The 16,086-nt window shown below is 39.9% G+C and overlaps 1 protein-coding gene across 11 annotated transcripts in view; it reads left to right on the forward strand.

The window, feature by feature from the left end:
* Positions 1-16,086, forward strand: part of TENM4 (teneurin transmembrane protein 4) — a 592,138-nt gene that overhangs the window by 34,714 nt on the left and 541,338 nt on the right. Inside the window, exon 2 of one of the 11 annotated variants that reach the window (XM_039718527.1) lies at positions 14,434-14,541. The exons of the other annotated variants lie outside the window; for them this stretch is intronic. The gene's annotated coding sequence lies outside the window, so the exon portion shown is untranslated. The remainder of the gene's footprint in view (positions 1-14,433; positions 14,542-16,086) is intronic. 11 annotated transcript variants of the gene reach the window in all.

A 16,086-nucleotide genomic window follows, 5' to 3' on the forward strand; every position in this document is an offset into this window, starting at 1 on the left:
ATAATGGTTCAGACTGTTACAAAATTGTCTGTTTTCTTTGCAAACTGTTTCACCCACCTGTTTTTCCAAAGTTTTAGCTCTGCTGAGTTACTGACAAAACATCAAGCTCAACCCAAATTCTTCTGTAAACGTGGAGAGTGTGTGCAGTAAATTATTTGGCACACTTCTGTTTTTAAGCTGTCCCACTCATGAAGCAGCTGATCATCCTTTATTCTCTGATTGACAGATGCCTGTTGGGAAGATGGTGTTATGTGCTGCATTTAAACATAGAGTCATTTGGGTTGGAAAAGCCCTCTAGGTTCATCCAGTCCAACAATTAGCCTGACTAAATGTGTCATCCCACCACTAAACATAAGTACCACATCTACATGTCTTTTAAATTTCTCCAAAGCTGGTGAATCAACTACTTCCCTGGCCAGCCTGTGCCAGTATATTAGTATTTAGCTCCACTCCATTAAAAAACAAACAAACCCCAACAAAACAGTTTAGCCCCACTCTTTGTAAATACTATGTGTCAAATTCCAGTTGGAATACAGTCTGTAGCAGAGAGGGGCTGAATCGCAAAGGCCCTTGGACTGAGTGTTTTAAAGATAGAACTATTAGAATCAAGGGCTCTCATCTCTCCCCACCAGTTTTACATTAAAAAAAAAGACATTTCACTGGTGTCGGTGAAATTATTCATGATTTATTGTCACTTAATTGAGAAAAGAATGAGACCAGTAATTTCTAGTTGTGCACAAGGGTAAAGGCTTCAACAAAGTGTCCTGAATAGTAAAATAAGGTATAGATAGGTACTGCTGGATGGATAATATATAGGCAGATACCATTATGCTTCCTTATAACTAATAAAAGCCTTATACTTCTGGTAAAATATGCAAATAGCCATTTCCCTCTGAGAAAAGCTTAGTTAAGAGAAATGATCCCTCTTAGCTCTTTGGTCAGATCATCTGGTAGCCCCTGAATTTCTTGTGATAAGGACATGATTCAGAGAGACACACCTTCCTGTGCTTTTCAGCAGTAATTTCAGCAGAATTACTAAGTAGCTCAGCTGATTTGCTGGCTGGAGCAAGATAAATCCAACAATAATGTGAGGGATTCTACTAAATCTAAATGTTCAGGATTGCATAAGATTTTCAAAAGCTATAGATATAGATATAGATGATATATTGCTGCAGCTCAGTTTCAGTTTAAAACTCAATGGAGCATTGCATTTACTGGAGTTAATTTCTAGTTTTCTTTGGTGTTAACATGAGGACAGAAAATCTTGCTGACTGTCTCCCGTGTAGCCCAGTCTTAAACCACAGAAAAAAGTGGCAATAAAAGATGTTTAGTGGGATGGTGTGAGTGAAGCAACTATAATAGTCTCAAGCTTGTTGATATCGGTATATGGCCTAGATAGTATGTTATACTGAATCCAAAAATATAAGAACTCATGGCTTGAAAAAGGCTTAAAGCTTCCATGTGAATAAAGCATTATTTCTACTTTAAAGATGATGCATATAGATTAATTGATTTGTCCAGCAGAGACGAACACAACCCAGGTGATCACCTCCATATTCTTGTACTTTAACTATAAGGAGACTATGCACATTGAAATTAGATTAGATCATATGCAAAATAGACCCTTCACAATGTTCTTCAGCTGTGTTAGCTTCTTTATGGTGCATGCCAAACTGTTGGGGCTTCTTATTTCACGCTCACCAAAAAAAAAAAAAAAAAAAAAAATAAATCATGAGAATCATGAGTTTCTGTCATATGGAAACAAAAACCTAATGATACAGTAAAAGGCTACATTTCCATAACTCTTACTTGCATCTACATATTTTCCATTTGAAAGTCAATGGAAGCTGTGTGGCTAAGTGCTATGTGACTCCCAGAAACACAAAGACAGCCTGCCTCCTCCTTGGCAGCCAGAGCTCTGTCCTCCTGCTGAGGAATCACCTATGTGATTTGCATCTGATTTCCTTGTTAACCTGCAAGAGAACTGGAGCCAAACAGGAGGAGATGGACCAACAGGACCTGAATATTTAGCACCATGAGAAGGAGGAGTAATTGATTCCCCTTTTGGGCATGCTGGTGTAGCTCCTTTTTGCACAGTCAGGAGGGAAATGGAGTTAAGCTAATATATTCATCAGCTGTTGGCTTCTCCGGAGGAGACTTTTAACCCTGTAAATATCTTAGAATTACATAATTGCAAAATGTTTAGGTTGGAAAAAACCTCTAAGACCTCCAACCATTAACCTGACACTGTCAAGTCCACCACTAAACCATGTCCTAAAATGCCACATCCACCCATCTTTTAAAAATCGCCAGAGATGGTGACTCCCCCACTTCTCTGGGCAGCCTGTTCCGGTGCTTGACAACTCTTTTGAAAAATACATTTTTTCTAATAATTATGATCTCATTCTGAGTAGCTTCAGGTCAGTCCTTAACATATGGAAATCTATTTTTTTCACCTATATCAGGCTGACAAAAAGTATACCTCGATAGTGGGATGATATTCTCTAATAGTAGATGATTAAACAGAACATGGCTGCTTGGATGCTTTTCTAGTGTGTATAGCTGGCTTGGTGTCACCGGAGTTCCTTCATCTTTGTAAGGCATGAACAAGAAGATGACCAAATATTCAATGTATATAAAAAACTAATACCAGAATTTGGTTCCACTCTCTGCAGTATCATTTCAAGTAATGTCAAGCTGGTTCTTTGAAGGTGCATGCTCAACTTGTTTATTTTTTTTATTCCTTAAAGGAAAATAATTTTCTAACTGTGCATGCTTTGTCCTGATTTCTTTAGTACTATTTGATTAAGAAAAAAAATCAAAAATGTTTAAAGCTTATTTCAGTTCTTTCAAAAGCACTGTACAGCAAGGGAGAAATACATTAAATCCCTGCTGTTTCAGGGAAGTCTAACCAGTCACAGGCTTTCCCAATCACTTGAGTTCTCTGCCAAGGACCAGACTCTAGTTTTATAGTCTATCTGGTTGCACCAGGAAAAAATACAAAAGTAAGAATTACCAAGATTTGTGTAATGTACAGATAAAAAGCAAAGTAATCTGGTATTAGGCTTCTTTTTTCAAAAATTAGGTTCATGTAATCTCACTGTTCTTGCATGAGTAATGTAAGACATGGACATGGTTTACTGGTGGACTTGGCAGTGTGGGGTTAATTGTGGGACTTTGTGATCTTATTGATCTTTTCCAACCTAAATGACTCCATGATTCTCTTTCTGTTTTTGTCAGTGCCCCTGCTACCCCTTCTCAAGTAACAGTCCCAAAGGTTGTTTGGTCCTGCAGTGAAGGTGACTGTCTGAAAAATCTAAGCCAGAGGGGCTCAGGAAGAGCCCCCAACTTGCAAGAGAGAAGTGTGCAATTTCAGGAGAGAGCTGAAATTGTGACTCTAGCTGGAGTCTGCTTGTTTCTAGACACACCAGTAAGTAATTACAAGACACAGCCCCATGGAAAAATATGTGTCTGTAAATGTCTATTAAAATCAGCTTTCCTGGTCTTAACGCTGCAGTGGACCTCGCGGCAGGATACACAGAAGCCATTGGGCTTGTTAAGGCTGTGGTTTTAATTTCTGTGAAAAACAAACATCTGATTACTTCCTAGGGTGTTCTGAGTGATGAGAAATTAATTTTTGGTAAATGTTTTGCAATCCCAGGACTTATGCAGGGAAAGGGAAACCTTAAAATTCATAATGTAGGGCCCCCTGACACAGAAAACACTTCTCCCATTCTTAATCCATTTGCTAATTCAGCACCATTACAATTTCAAAATCAACATGAATTTATAAAATAACCTGAGTGACAATCAGGACTGCTATGGACCTTCAGGTTAGCAATTAAGGAACTATTAACAATGTGGAATTAGTCCTTTACATTGTTTGTGGTTAGTGTTCGTTTTGTTGGGAGTTTTTCTATGTTTTAATTTGGCAGATGTAAAAGCAACAAGTGTTTGGCCATGAAAACGTGAATTTGAGGCTCCTGCTTGAAAATGTAATATAGTGGCTTCGGGTCTTACTGACTGATTAAGTTCAGCTGCTGGAGGAGGCTGGATTATCATGTCACAGGGCTGCCTCTTCTAAGGCTCCTTGTAGGGCCACAAAAGATTAAAAGAAAGCTGAGGAGAGGGCAATTTCACTGCATTTAAACCAGTCTGCTTTATTCATTATTCAAGTGGCTGTGTTGTCCGTGAAATTTTCAAGTAGTGATTTCCTGGGGAAAAAAAAAATTATTCCTTCTAGCTTTTCTATCTTACAGAAGCATTTTAACCTGCTATCCTTATTTGCCTTGATTTTAAAGCATAAATACATGCTTTCTTGCTTCTTTGCGAGTGAAGTGCACCTTACCTTCAGTACATTTACAAGTGATCAGATTTACCCTTAATGCTTCTACTGCTAAAAGGGTCCCTGTCCATGGCAGGGAGGTTGGAAAGAGATGATCTCTAAGATCCTTTCCAACCTGAACCATTCTGTGATTCTGATTTTATCGATTTTATCATTGAAGCTTGCTGGTGGTGAACAATGGATGTTAAACAATCAAGAAATCTTGCCTTGAGGAGCAGAGGACCTGTCTTCTGGGCCAAGGAGAGTCTTCAAAGCAGCAAGGACAATATAAATTGCAGCCTTGGGTTGGCATGTGTTGGTGGCCTTTATGGCAAGAAATTAATTATTAGTTTAAGTGCTCTTATCAATGAAGGTCCTGTGCTACACTCAGACCCTGCCATGGGACAGGGGATTATCCAGCACCAGTGAAAAAGATGTTGTGGGGGGTTCCCCTTTTGCACACATGGGGTTCTGTAAGATTTGTTATTTCATGAACACCGCTCACATAAGGGTTTGGCAGCAAAGGGAGGGCTTTGCCTTTTGGCGGTCTGTTCAGAGCACCAGAGAATTCATCTTTGTGATGAATTCTCCATCAAAATGCACCATCAAAATGTCCTCCTGAGGCTCTAGGGAGAAGGTGCACAGTGAACTACAGGCATGTCTCTCTCTCACATTCCCTTTGAGCTCTGACAGCTCATTTCACTTCTCCCTGAACTGGCAGCAGGCAGTGAGAAGAGGCTGACTTCTCCCATCAACCTTTTTCTTTGATGAATTCCTTTCAGCCTTGAAAGACATCACCTTTGGGTGAAATGACCAGTAAAAGCATGGAATTGTATTTCCATGCTCAGCCTTCATTAGAGTCCAGCAGCTCATCTGTGCATTTAATGAAATTGAATCTGAGCTTAAAATTTATAAGCAAAAAGAAATTGTTGGAGGAAAAGCTACAGGAACACCATTTATTCAGAAATCCATTACATTCTATAGACTTTATATAAAGAAAAGGTAAAGGTGGTTGGCTGCTGTGTGGATTTGAGTTCCATGGAGGTGGAGATGTTATAGAAGACTTCAGAGGGGAGGCTCCCCATGAACCCTGATGCCTCTACATCCTCTGTATAGAGGGAAAACTGGGAGAGCAGAAATTGTGAGCACAGCTGGGCACTGCAAACTCATAGCATTTCCAAAGTGGGTAATCTCTCATCCTGCTCAAAGTCAGCACTAACACACACAGAGATTACCACCAAAATCTCAAGGAAAAATGGTAAGATAATGGGAAAGCACAGCCTGAGGTCTGTAAGGACTGCAGACTTTCAGAAAGCTTCCATTGTGCTGTTGGGACCACTTCAGAAATAATGCATTGGCACATGATTAAATGTGTGCTGGAATCTCATGGATATCTTTAAGACATTAAAGATGCCCCAATATCAAGAGATTTCCTTTGAAATCAGGATGGCCATTTCCTTCTTGCCAAATCAGGACTCAGGCTCTTTCTTGTATGCAAGTCTGAAGCACCAAGGGCAAATGCCCCCATTTGCATTTTCCTATTGGAAGTGAGACACTTAAGGGAGAATATTTACTAAGGAAAACCAAAATATTAAATAATACTTCACAGACTTGCCTTGATTTGTGTCACTCATGCATTTTCTGGTTTTATAAATCTCAGGAAACACATGGTGGTGCTTATACCCCTCCTGTCCTCAGGATGCAGGTCTAATGAGGGAGGTTTTATTTATATCCCACACTTTTCTTGATATATACAACCTGACATAGTAAAAGCTATATCTTTGTCTATGGTAATGCTTTATTTAACATTTGATTATGGGAAGCATTTTTTTAAAATTCAGAATAATCCTTTCTTTGCGCCGATAACCACAGGGTGTTATCATCAATCTCTTTAGACAGTCCAGGAACCATGTATTTGAGGATTAGCAATATTTACCTTAGGAATCTATGTCTTCAACGCATGACCTCAACAGAGGTTCTCTCAAACTCATGACATGGTTTCAAGACTATGAAATGAATGGGGAAAATATTGCAGATGCTTGTTGTTTTATTTCTATTTTATTTTTTATTTATTTATACAACAGATGATGTATATAGCATACTGTTATAAATTAAAAAGGAAAAATAGCCAATTTTGATAAAAAATTAAAAATAAAATTTATTTCATGACCATAATACAGTCCCGACAGCCACCAATCAATCGGACAGCATACCACTCCCGGGAGGTGAGCTGGGTGAATGTGGGTTTGGTCTCACTAGCACCAAATCCTCCTCATCCACACTGGCTGCTCTGAGGCAGCGGTTCTTATAAGATTTATTTTGCCCGCAGCAGAGTCCCTTTGTTTCTTTCTAAGTTCTTCATATTCAAGTTGGTTTCTTTCTTCAGTGTGGGCTGCACAAAGCCTTTGTCCAGGAATAGAATTGGGTGCAGGTCCTTGAGAATGCCCATCTCCTGTGCAGCCGAGGTTTTCTTCGCATGTAAATGGTGTGGTGCCTCTCTGCCCATCTGTCGCGGTTTTGCCATCCTGGGGAAGAATTTGTCCCTCCCCCTGTGTACCAGCCGTTTATTTTACACATATGTATTTTATACACCTTTTATTTCCACGAATTACTAACCATATTTCTAACACATACTATATGTGGTATATCATACCACATATATTATATTGTTATATGTATTTTGAATCCACATGCAGATAGGCCATTGTTCCAGCTGGTTTTGAAGGAGCACAGCCAACTAAAATTACACTGCAAGCAAAAAATTTTAAAACCTAACTATAAAAATGACCATTTGAACTTTTGCTATCTTTGGTATTGAGTGAATTTGGAAAAGAAAGATTAATTAAATTAAAAAAAAAAAAAAAACAACCAAGAAAACAATTAAAGAACCTTTTTTTGTTCTTCATAGTCAACCTATTTTTCAGATTTCCAGAAGTGAGGAACCTGGCTTTCTTATATTCCAGGCAAGGACTGCTTAAATAACATCTGTGTATATTTTCATGGGAACTTTTGTTCTTTTTCTATTTGAATAATTTATTAATATTCCCAAAATATGTCAATAAAGGTTTATTGAAACTGAAACTTTCCATTTAGCACTCCTTCGGAGCAGGGTAGAACTACACAGAACAGACCGCGTTCTGTGTATTTCTAACAGCATCGCCTCTTTTTTATTTCCCATTTCACAGGGTGCCATGTTACAGGAAATTGGAATGAAATTTTGTTACGTATAATTTCTTTCAGTGTAGGCATCTTGTAAGATACAAGCAGAAATATGTTCTTTGCTATCTTATTCCCCAGATCTTGTTTACAAGATGGAAACAAAATAATGAGGTGATGAGTCTATCCGTAATCTTTGAAGGGAGAAAATAGAAAAGATATAAAACCTCTCAGCAATTCTGTGGTTTGGAAAAAAAACCAACAATAATCACACAGAAACAACACTAAAGCTAAATTCCTTTTAAATCTTTAAAGACATCCTGAGCAACATTTCAGACTACAGCCAGAAATGCTGCAGACCAAATCTTCATTGGGCTTGTCTTCATAAAAGTTGAGATTGAATACAACTCCCTGAGAAGCTCTGGAGACAAGGGCAAAGCAATTCAACAGCATCACATACATTTTTAGAAGCTTTTTACAGCCCTGGCCATTCTGACCTCTGCAATGGTCTTGCTGTTGTTTAGGACGGAAGAAGTTTCTTTTTTATGTTTTCCTGCCTCACATAATTGTTTACACGACATGCTCTTTTCCTCTGTTCTGAATCATCTTGTTCAAAAGGATTTCCTTTGCACTGCAGATTCTGAGGGGCTGTGGAGGAAAAAAACCTTGACAAAACCAAATGCAGGCACTTTTAGGTCAGTTATGTGGGTACCATCAGCTCACACAGTGCAGATGGGTCCACACAATTCTTTTGAGAACACACAAATACTTGCTGCTATTATTTATCCCAGAGTTTTTCCAGGTCAAATTCCAACCAATGCCAGAGTCTCCATGACAAATTCCTTTGCACATGGATCATGGACTGTTCTCAACACTGTCCTGTTCTCAACACTTTGTGACCTAACAGAGAAAAATGGCACAGGGGTTAAATGTCCTGGCAGAGGCTCTACTGGACATCAGTGGCAGAACACAAAAGAAATCCTGCAGCTCAAGGCACAGGCTGCTCAGCACCTCTCCTGCTACCTCTGGTGATGGTCACTGTAAGAGGCATGACAACATTCATTCAACTAGACCAGCTCTTCCTAAAACTTCCAGCTACACCCTGTGGCCTGAGACTTGCCATGATCACTCTGCCTTGCTTGACTTATCTTTACCACTTAAGGATAAACATCTAACAGTAGGTGCAAGCGCCTGGAGGCAGGAACCTGCTATTTTGTGTGGTTAGACTTGAAAGTAGCCTGCATACTTTGGGGTGCTGTAGCTGAGGCTTTGAGAGATGCCTGTGGCAATTAGTCATCCAGATGCCATTGAAAGTCAATGAGAAGTGGGTGAAATTCTGAGAATGGGTGAGCAGCCAAATGCTACCATATGGTCATAAGCTTTTCCTCAGTCTAGCACAGTGATCAGTTTAAAATGGCAGGGAAGTGAGGCTTCAGCCTGTGAATAGCAATTGAGATAAGCATAATAAGTATAAAAGCAAGAGCCTTGCTGGCTTGCTCTAACTGACTTAGCAGACATTCTGACATTAGCAGGCTAATTCACTCCTGAAAGTTGTGAGTTAACCATACACTGGAGCACAGGAGTTTCCTGCAGTTTTTTCCCCTTGCTTTTGTGGCAGTAAAAAGAAAGACCAAGGTGGCCATATAAGAACAGGGATTGCGCTTCATCTTCTCTCTTCTTGGGATCAAGAAACAAATCAAAGCAGATTTGATTTGTCTCAGTCTCTTCTTTTCTCCTTGGGTGCATAATTTGCCTCCCATTCAAATGATCCTAGCATTAATTGTATTATACATAAAAAGCATGGAAGATGAAAGCATATAAAATGTTCAAGGCCAGGTTGAATGGGACAATCTGATTTAGTGGGTGGCATCCGTGCCAACAGCAGGGGGCTTGGAACTAGATGATCTTTAAGATACCTTCCAACCCAAGCCTTTTTATGATTCTGTAAGGGAAAAGAAAAAAGGTAACTTGTGCAATTTCCATCCATATAGAACATAATTATTCCTGCCCTGTTTATTTAGAGAGCATATCAGAAAAACCCAGATGGGTTTAAGATGAAGAGGGACTACAGGAGATCTTCTCCTTGCACATATGTCCCACAGCAGGGGAGGGATGCTTCGGTGCTCCATCAACACCTTGGTTTTGTCTTGCACTGTTCCTGTGAGGAGTCGCATCATGCCTTGTATAAGCGACACCGCTGGAATTGTGTTGTGCAAGAACAAGAGAAAACAGAAACGTAACCCCAAGCTTTAACTGCACATGTCTGACAGCATCTTATTAAACTCAGAGCAGTCATCAGAAAAGTGAGAGCAAGCACAGGGATGAAAAGAAAAAGGTTGTTTCCCACAGCATGAAGGAAAAATGTTTTCTACTAAGTGAAAGAAAACAAGGCAGGAAAAACAATTCCAGGGCTGGAAAAGATTCTTTTTTGTGCAACTCCAGTTTGGTACATCAGTTTATTAATGTGGTCTCTACAGTTTAAATCTCCATCAAGATCATCAGCCCAAATATTTGCACATGCTAATTTGTTCAACTGAGGCCCCTTTATCTGTCATATTCCTGTGAATCGTGTTTTCTGTTGGCTGATTCTTTGGGACAGCTTGCCTCCTTTTGGATTTGTTGTTAAAAGATAATATTGACTTAGTTTCCTTTACACTGAGCAACAACCTTTTCTCCTGAAGCCTGCCTTGGCTTGTGCCTGGGTGTGTGCGTGTGTGTGCCTGTATGTAAGACAAGCTGCTCTCAAAGATTCATTTCCTGCTGCTCTTGATGACAGGAATAATTAACATCATCTTCCCAGGAATATTCAAAGTCCTGTGTCCCACTGGCATGTCCTGTCTGCCAAGATTTCAGCCTAGACTGGAGAGTCTGTATGAGCTTTGGGACTTCATTTTTCTTGTATTTTGTCTTCCTCATATCAGGTTCTGATGGATGCCAGTGAGGGTAACAGGACCCTCAGTACTAAACCTCACTGCACCACAGACCCTCAGCAGGGTAAACACCACGAGCTCTCATGAGTCCAGCAAGCCTCTGCCTGCAAAGGTCTGCCTCTGTATCTACCTGTTCCCAGAAGCCACAGGTCTGGGAATTGCTTTGCCTACCTCTCATTGATTGCACTCAGCTTTCGTCCTCAAAAATCCCTCACTGGCTGCCAGAATTGCTGCTGGCTGCTTACTGCCCTTCACAGATCTGATGCTGAGTGTTGCTGCTTTGAATTGTACAAGGCAGCTATACAAGGGCAGCACCCCAGGAACTGAGCAGCAGGAACTTTCCCTGCCCTTCTCCCATCATCTGCATACCCAGGGCTGGGCAGTCAGGGAAGGTCATGCCTTAGCTGAGGAGCAGCCGTGTCTGCTGCTGCTGCCTGTGTTGAGCGCCCGCCCTCCCAGACCTTGAAGGCTGTAAATCTGAAGACTGATGAGTAATGACTTTTCTGAGGGTTTTTTTTTCCATTTCTACCCTTGTGTTGGTGCACTTAGCACTCGTGTGCTCTCTCTCTCTCTCTCTCTCACTAACATTTCTTTGTGTGGTGGTGGAAAGCATTGTAGTGGAAAGATTCAGCATTGCTTCTCCCTCTGGAACTGTGATGATGGATGGCAAGCTTTCCTTCTGTATAAAATGCAGGAATACACAGCATACTCCTCTCTACTAGTCCTTGTTATTGCTGCCTCATGCTTGGTAATGAGACTGGTAGAACACGGATAGATAGGAGCAGATAGGGATGTTGGGAGCTTAAGGGATGATAAGAAAATTCCTTTTTACCTTTTTTTAATTTCTCCACTTGTTTTACCAATGAGTTTAGATAATGTAATCTTTGTTGTAAATTTCTGTGGTCTGTTTTCATGTTTAATGCTTTTAAAAATTTCATTTCCACTACTTTGAGACAAATTAATTTCAATTCTATTTCTTATTGCCTCCTGCTTATATATGGGAAAATGAAGTGAAACTCATCTAAACAATAGTATGTGGAACTCTTTTTCTTTCATGTAGGTATGAAGAGGTAGGATATTTTTCTATTTTTTTTTCCCCTGTAATCTTCTTCTGGAACATTGACGAAAGAACTTAGTTATTTTAGAGAGTCATCTCAGCATTCATGTAACCCCACAGAGGACTTCAGCTGACTGTTAGGCTCACCCCTCTCTTCACACCCTCCTTTCTTCTTCTGGGGAATCCAGTTGTGTTGTTCATTGACTTAAGAGACAATTCAAAGGAATTGCACAACTTTATTTACTTATCAAAGCAATGTGATGAAGTTCACACTCTTCTCTAAAGCATAAATCCTGAAATTAAGTTGCTTGGTCTGTATATGAGTAAATTTCATTAACAAAAACAGCACAGAAATTCCTTAATAACAATCTATCCACTACAGCTAAAACCCACAAATTCAGACAGAGAGCTCAGAGAGATCAAATTAACATCTTTTCCTGGGATACTGCAATATGCTTCCCATTTAGTAGAGATCATCCTCATTCTTCAGTTCTTTTTCCCCTACTCCCAGACTCCAACAGGAAACCAGCCCACAGAAAAGAGTACAATTGCTGTGCTTCATTGGATGCAGAAAATAAATAACATGTCTCCTGCACCCATTATTTATCCTTGCTGTGTGTTTTTAGCCTACCTCCTATAAAAAGAAGAAGCTAATTTATAATCATGCTGTTTGTCAGAAGTGTTTGTTCACATCTGTCTGTCGGCAAGTTGTATAAATCAATTAGCCCCAGACAGACACACTCTGTAGCTTTCTCTGTTCCCACAGATGTCACTTTCTCATCAGCAGAAATAACAGTAGCCTTCACTGGCTCCTAATTTGGGTACACGTGAAAAACAATTAAGTATGTCTTCTGCACATGTGTATCAGAAGTGTTCCAGTTTCCTGGCAACAAACCAAAAAACTGTGCTGGAAAGCCAAACACCTGAGTACAATACTGTGGCCATTTGCATACATGTGCGTATGTAAGCCTGTAAAGATATATATGGAGTTATTTTAGTATTAAAGAGTAAGGACTTGGGGATTTTCTTAAAATAACTGAGTTAGTTTATTACTATTTCTGCAAATGTGAACTTAGGAATAAGGTAGAGGAAAATAAAGCTGTGTCTGAGATGGGGAGGGATTTTGGGAAGCCACAGTTGTATGCTGCAGTCAGGGGGATTTATGGGAAGCATTGAAGAGGCAGGTAAAGTTTACAAGCACTGCGTAGGACATAATTGCACTCAGCTGGTGCTTTATCAGCCTAATAACTCTCCTAGTTTGCTTGAAGACTCATAGCAATATATTCTGTTATCATCTCAAATTCACATAGAAAAAAACCCTAACCTTGTAGATTATCCTGAAATGGACCCACAAGGATCACTGAGTCCAGCTCCTGGTCCTGCACAGGATAGCCCCAAAATGCAAACCATGTGCCTGAGAGCATTTTCCAAATGCTTCTTGAAATCTTGAACAGCACACTTGGTGCTGTGACCACTTCCCTAGGAGCCTGTTCCAGTGCTCAGCTGCTCACTGGGTGAAGAAACTTTTCCTAACATCCAACTCAAACTCACCCCAACACACCTTTGATCTCTCTTTGGTTGCAAAACACTTGCTATTAAAAGCTTAGACTGGTCAGTGCTTCAGCTTCACCTTATGTTGGACAAATCAAACAGCAGTGAACAAAGCACTGACAGAGATATCCACCCATGCTAAGCCGACAGGGAGGATGATTGGATTACAACACTGTTTTTCTTGAACATGAACAAGTGTGTGATTTGAAAGAATGGCAAAGAGTGGGATATGTGATGAAGAAGAGGAGGCAGAGAAAGTGAGATGCAACTGAGAGGAGGTATGGAGAGGTGTGGCAGAGGGGGAGGAAGAGGGACATGGGGACATGAAGAGAAGAGAGGCTGGTTACCAGTAGATGTACACCTTCATCTTCTGCAACTCTTGCATCCAGACAAAGTTAAAGAAGAGGAAATGGAAACAACAGGGGTGAGAACAGGAAGAGATCACCAGACCAGGCAATAAAAACAAGCTGTGAAGCTCAGGCAACTACAGCACATTGTGTGATCAAACAAAACAGATGTAGTAGACATTCCTATGCACTCTTTTCTCTGGTTTTGTAAACATTCTTTTTCCTCACCTTCACTTTACTTTCTTTCTTATAGAACAGTGGAGGGGTTAGTCTTTAATACCTTCCAGTAATAAAACTGTTTTAATTAGCATTAGTTTGGAATGACAAGACTACAAGTAATTAAGTTACACTGGGATCTAGTTGGAATGAAATTGATACCAGGGGATAGCATAAACATAAATCAGCATTTAAATAAACTGAAATCAGATTGCTGTAATTAGAAGAAAAATCCATTGGCACTAAGAAATAAAAGTAACACATACAGATATAATAAACACAATAAAGGAGAGTGAGGAGCCTGGAAAATGTAAATTGTTCCTTCCCACATACCCGCTGTCAAAAAAAAAAAGATAAGAGATCACTGTTTGGTTAGTATTAAGGAAGTACTATTACATTGGCATGGGAGAGAAGTTAGAGAATATTATGAGTGTCTGTACAGAATTCCATTAACATTAACCTGATGCATTGCAAGTGAGTTCTAGTTATAAAAGTAATTACTGGCTACCAAACCCATCTGGAATCTGCAATCAAATGATGAAAAGAGAGGAATGAGTCGAGGAGCAAGTGATTACTTCTCCAAAGTTAAGACTGGCATGTGCAGTCAGGAGCCAGCAGCAGGCTCATGCATTTTTTCATGCTACGGAAAGAGCAAGCCAGCATATGCCTACCAACTTCTCATGGGCTTTTTAGGCTGCTTACCACCATAGGACATGACATTTTTGTATGATTAAAAATGATTCATTAGCCTTTTGAATTAAGGGAATCATGTGTCTTTTTTAAATATTATGGCAATTAAGATATATTAGATGAAATGCCCTTTTTAAAGAATTACTTATTTTTTTTTGCAAGACAATGATCTCCTTCCAGGCAAGATAAAGGATTTGGAGGAATTGATGTAGGAAGGAAGATTAAAAGAACTCTCTGTGAAGTGATTCCAGTTCTGTTGGGACCTTTCAGGTAAGAAAACTCTACCTGAGCTGGGAGCAATTCACCAAAGGCATTCGGGCAGGTGACGGTGACAGTCACAACAAGAGTAAACTTTGCTTTACACTCTGGGTCTTCAGCTCTTTTGCAGACAGGTCTTTACCTCTGACAGCAGGGTCACCCAAGATGAAGTTGTAAAGGCCAGTGTGGATCAATGCAGACAGGGAATAGAAGCAAAACATTATTTATGCACTATGCAACAGAAAGTCTCAGTCAAGATTTATAGAGACAGAACAAAAGATGTGGCTGTGCTTAGAGCTCTGCTGACTAATGTGAAAGTTTGCTCAAGGCTGAACTTTCTCTCTGGGGTATTTTTAGTCTGTGCAGGCTTACTCAGGCCTGCACATATGTCAACTCAACCCACCATATACATTTCAGACTTTCTGGTCATACCTGGTGGATATGAAAACAGATTGAAAGAGTTAAGCTTGTTCAGTCTGAACAAGAGAAGGCTCTGGAAAGACTGGATTATCATCCACTACCTAAAGGGCTGTAAGAGATCTGAAGAGGGACTTGTGAACAAGGGCATGAAGTGGGGGGGAAAGACTTCAAGCTGATAGAGGGCAGGCTGACATCTGTAATTAGGAAAAAATTCTTTCCTGTGAGGGTGGTGAGGCACTGGCACAGTGCCCAAAGAAGGTGTCACTACCCCATCCCTGGAAGTGTTCAAGGCCAGGAAGATATCATTCCCCATGGGACAGGACGCTGGAGCTATATAGTCTCTAAGACTCCTTCCAACCAAAATATTCCATGATTCTATGCTATAGGAAATCCATGTGTTATAGGACTGAAGTATGAGGGAACCAGGTGATCTACCACACCTGTGCTGATGTGTAAATTTGTCAAGTAAATCTATTATCTACCACATGCATCAGCCTTACTGTTAATATGTGAGTGTTATCCAAAGTACATTACGAATGGTAGGGCTATCCCAGCTGAATTATGCACCTTGTTTATCCAGAAGAGCATTGATATGCACTTGTGCAGAAGACATTCAGTTTGGATTTCCAAATATTTTATAGTCATAGAACAGCTCAGTAAGAAAGGAACCTGTGGAGGTGTTTTTACCCAAAAATTTCTTCTAATTGGACCTTTTTTCCAGTCACGAGAGTGGATATTTTGAGCCCTAAATATCCATTTTTGAATTATCTTAAAACAAAAAAAAAGTTTGGTTAGAAATAGATGGTGTTGTTGAGGTTAAGATGAAGACATTTATTTAAATGGATGTAAAAGCATGAGTGCATGCTCCTATTTTGGGCCAATACTAGTTTAATTTATGCATGATATTTAAAACATTAAAGAAGTAGGTGTAATTTCTGACCCAATCTAGGAATCTGAAACAAAGCTTGTGCTGCTTAAGTAACATCTGTTGAACCGCATGGCTCAATGATGGTAAGATGGAGTGAGAAACACAGAGCTCTGAATCTTAAAACTGAGGATAGAGAAGACAAGTATTGTGGAAAAGAGTAAATAAGGTCTTTGGCATGTCAGAGTGACATTTCCTTTGGCTTACTCAAG

This window comes from Passer montanus, unplaced genomic scaffold, assembly GCF_014805655.1.
Source record: "Passer montanus isolate IOZ18808 unplaced genomic scaffold, ASM1480565v1 scaffold4, whole genome shotgun sequence".
Lineage (NCBI taxonomy): Eukaryota > Metazoa > Chordata > Aves > Passeriformes > Passeridae > Passer > Passer montanus.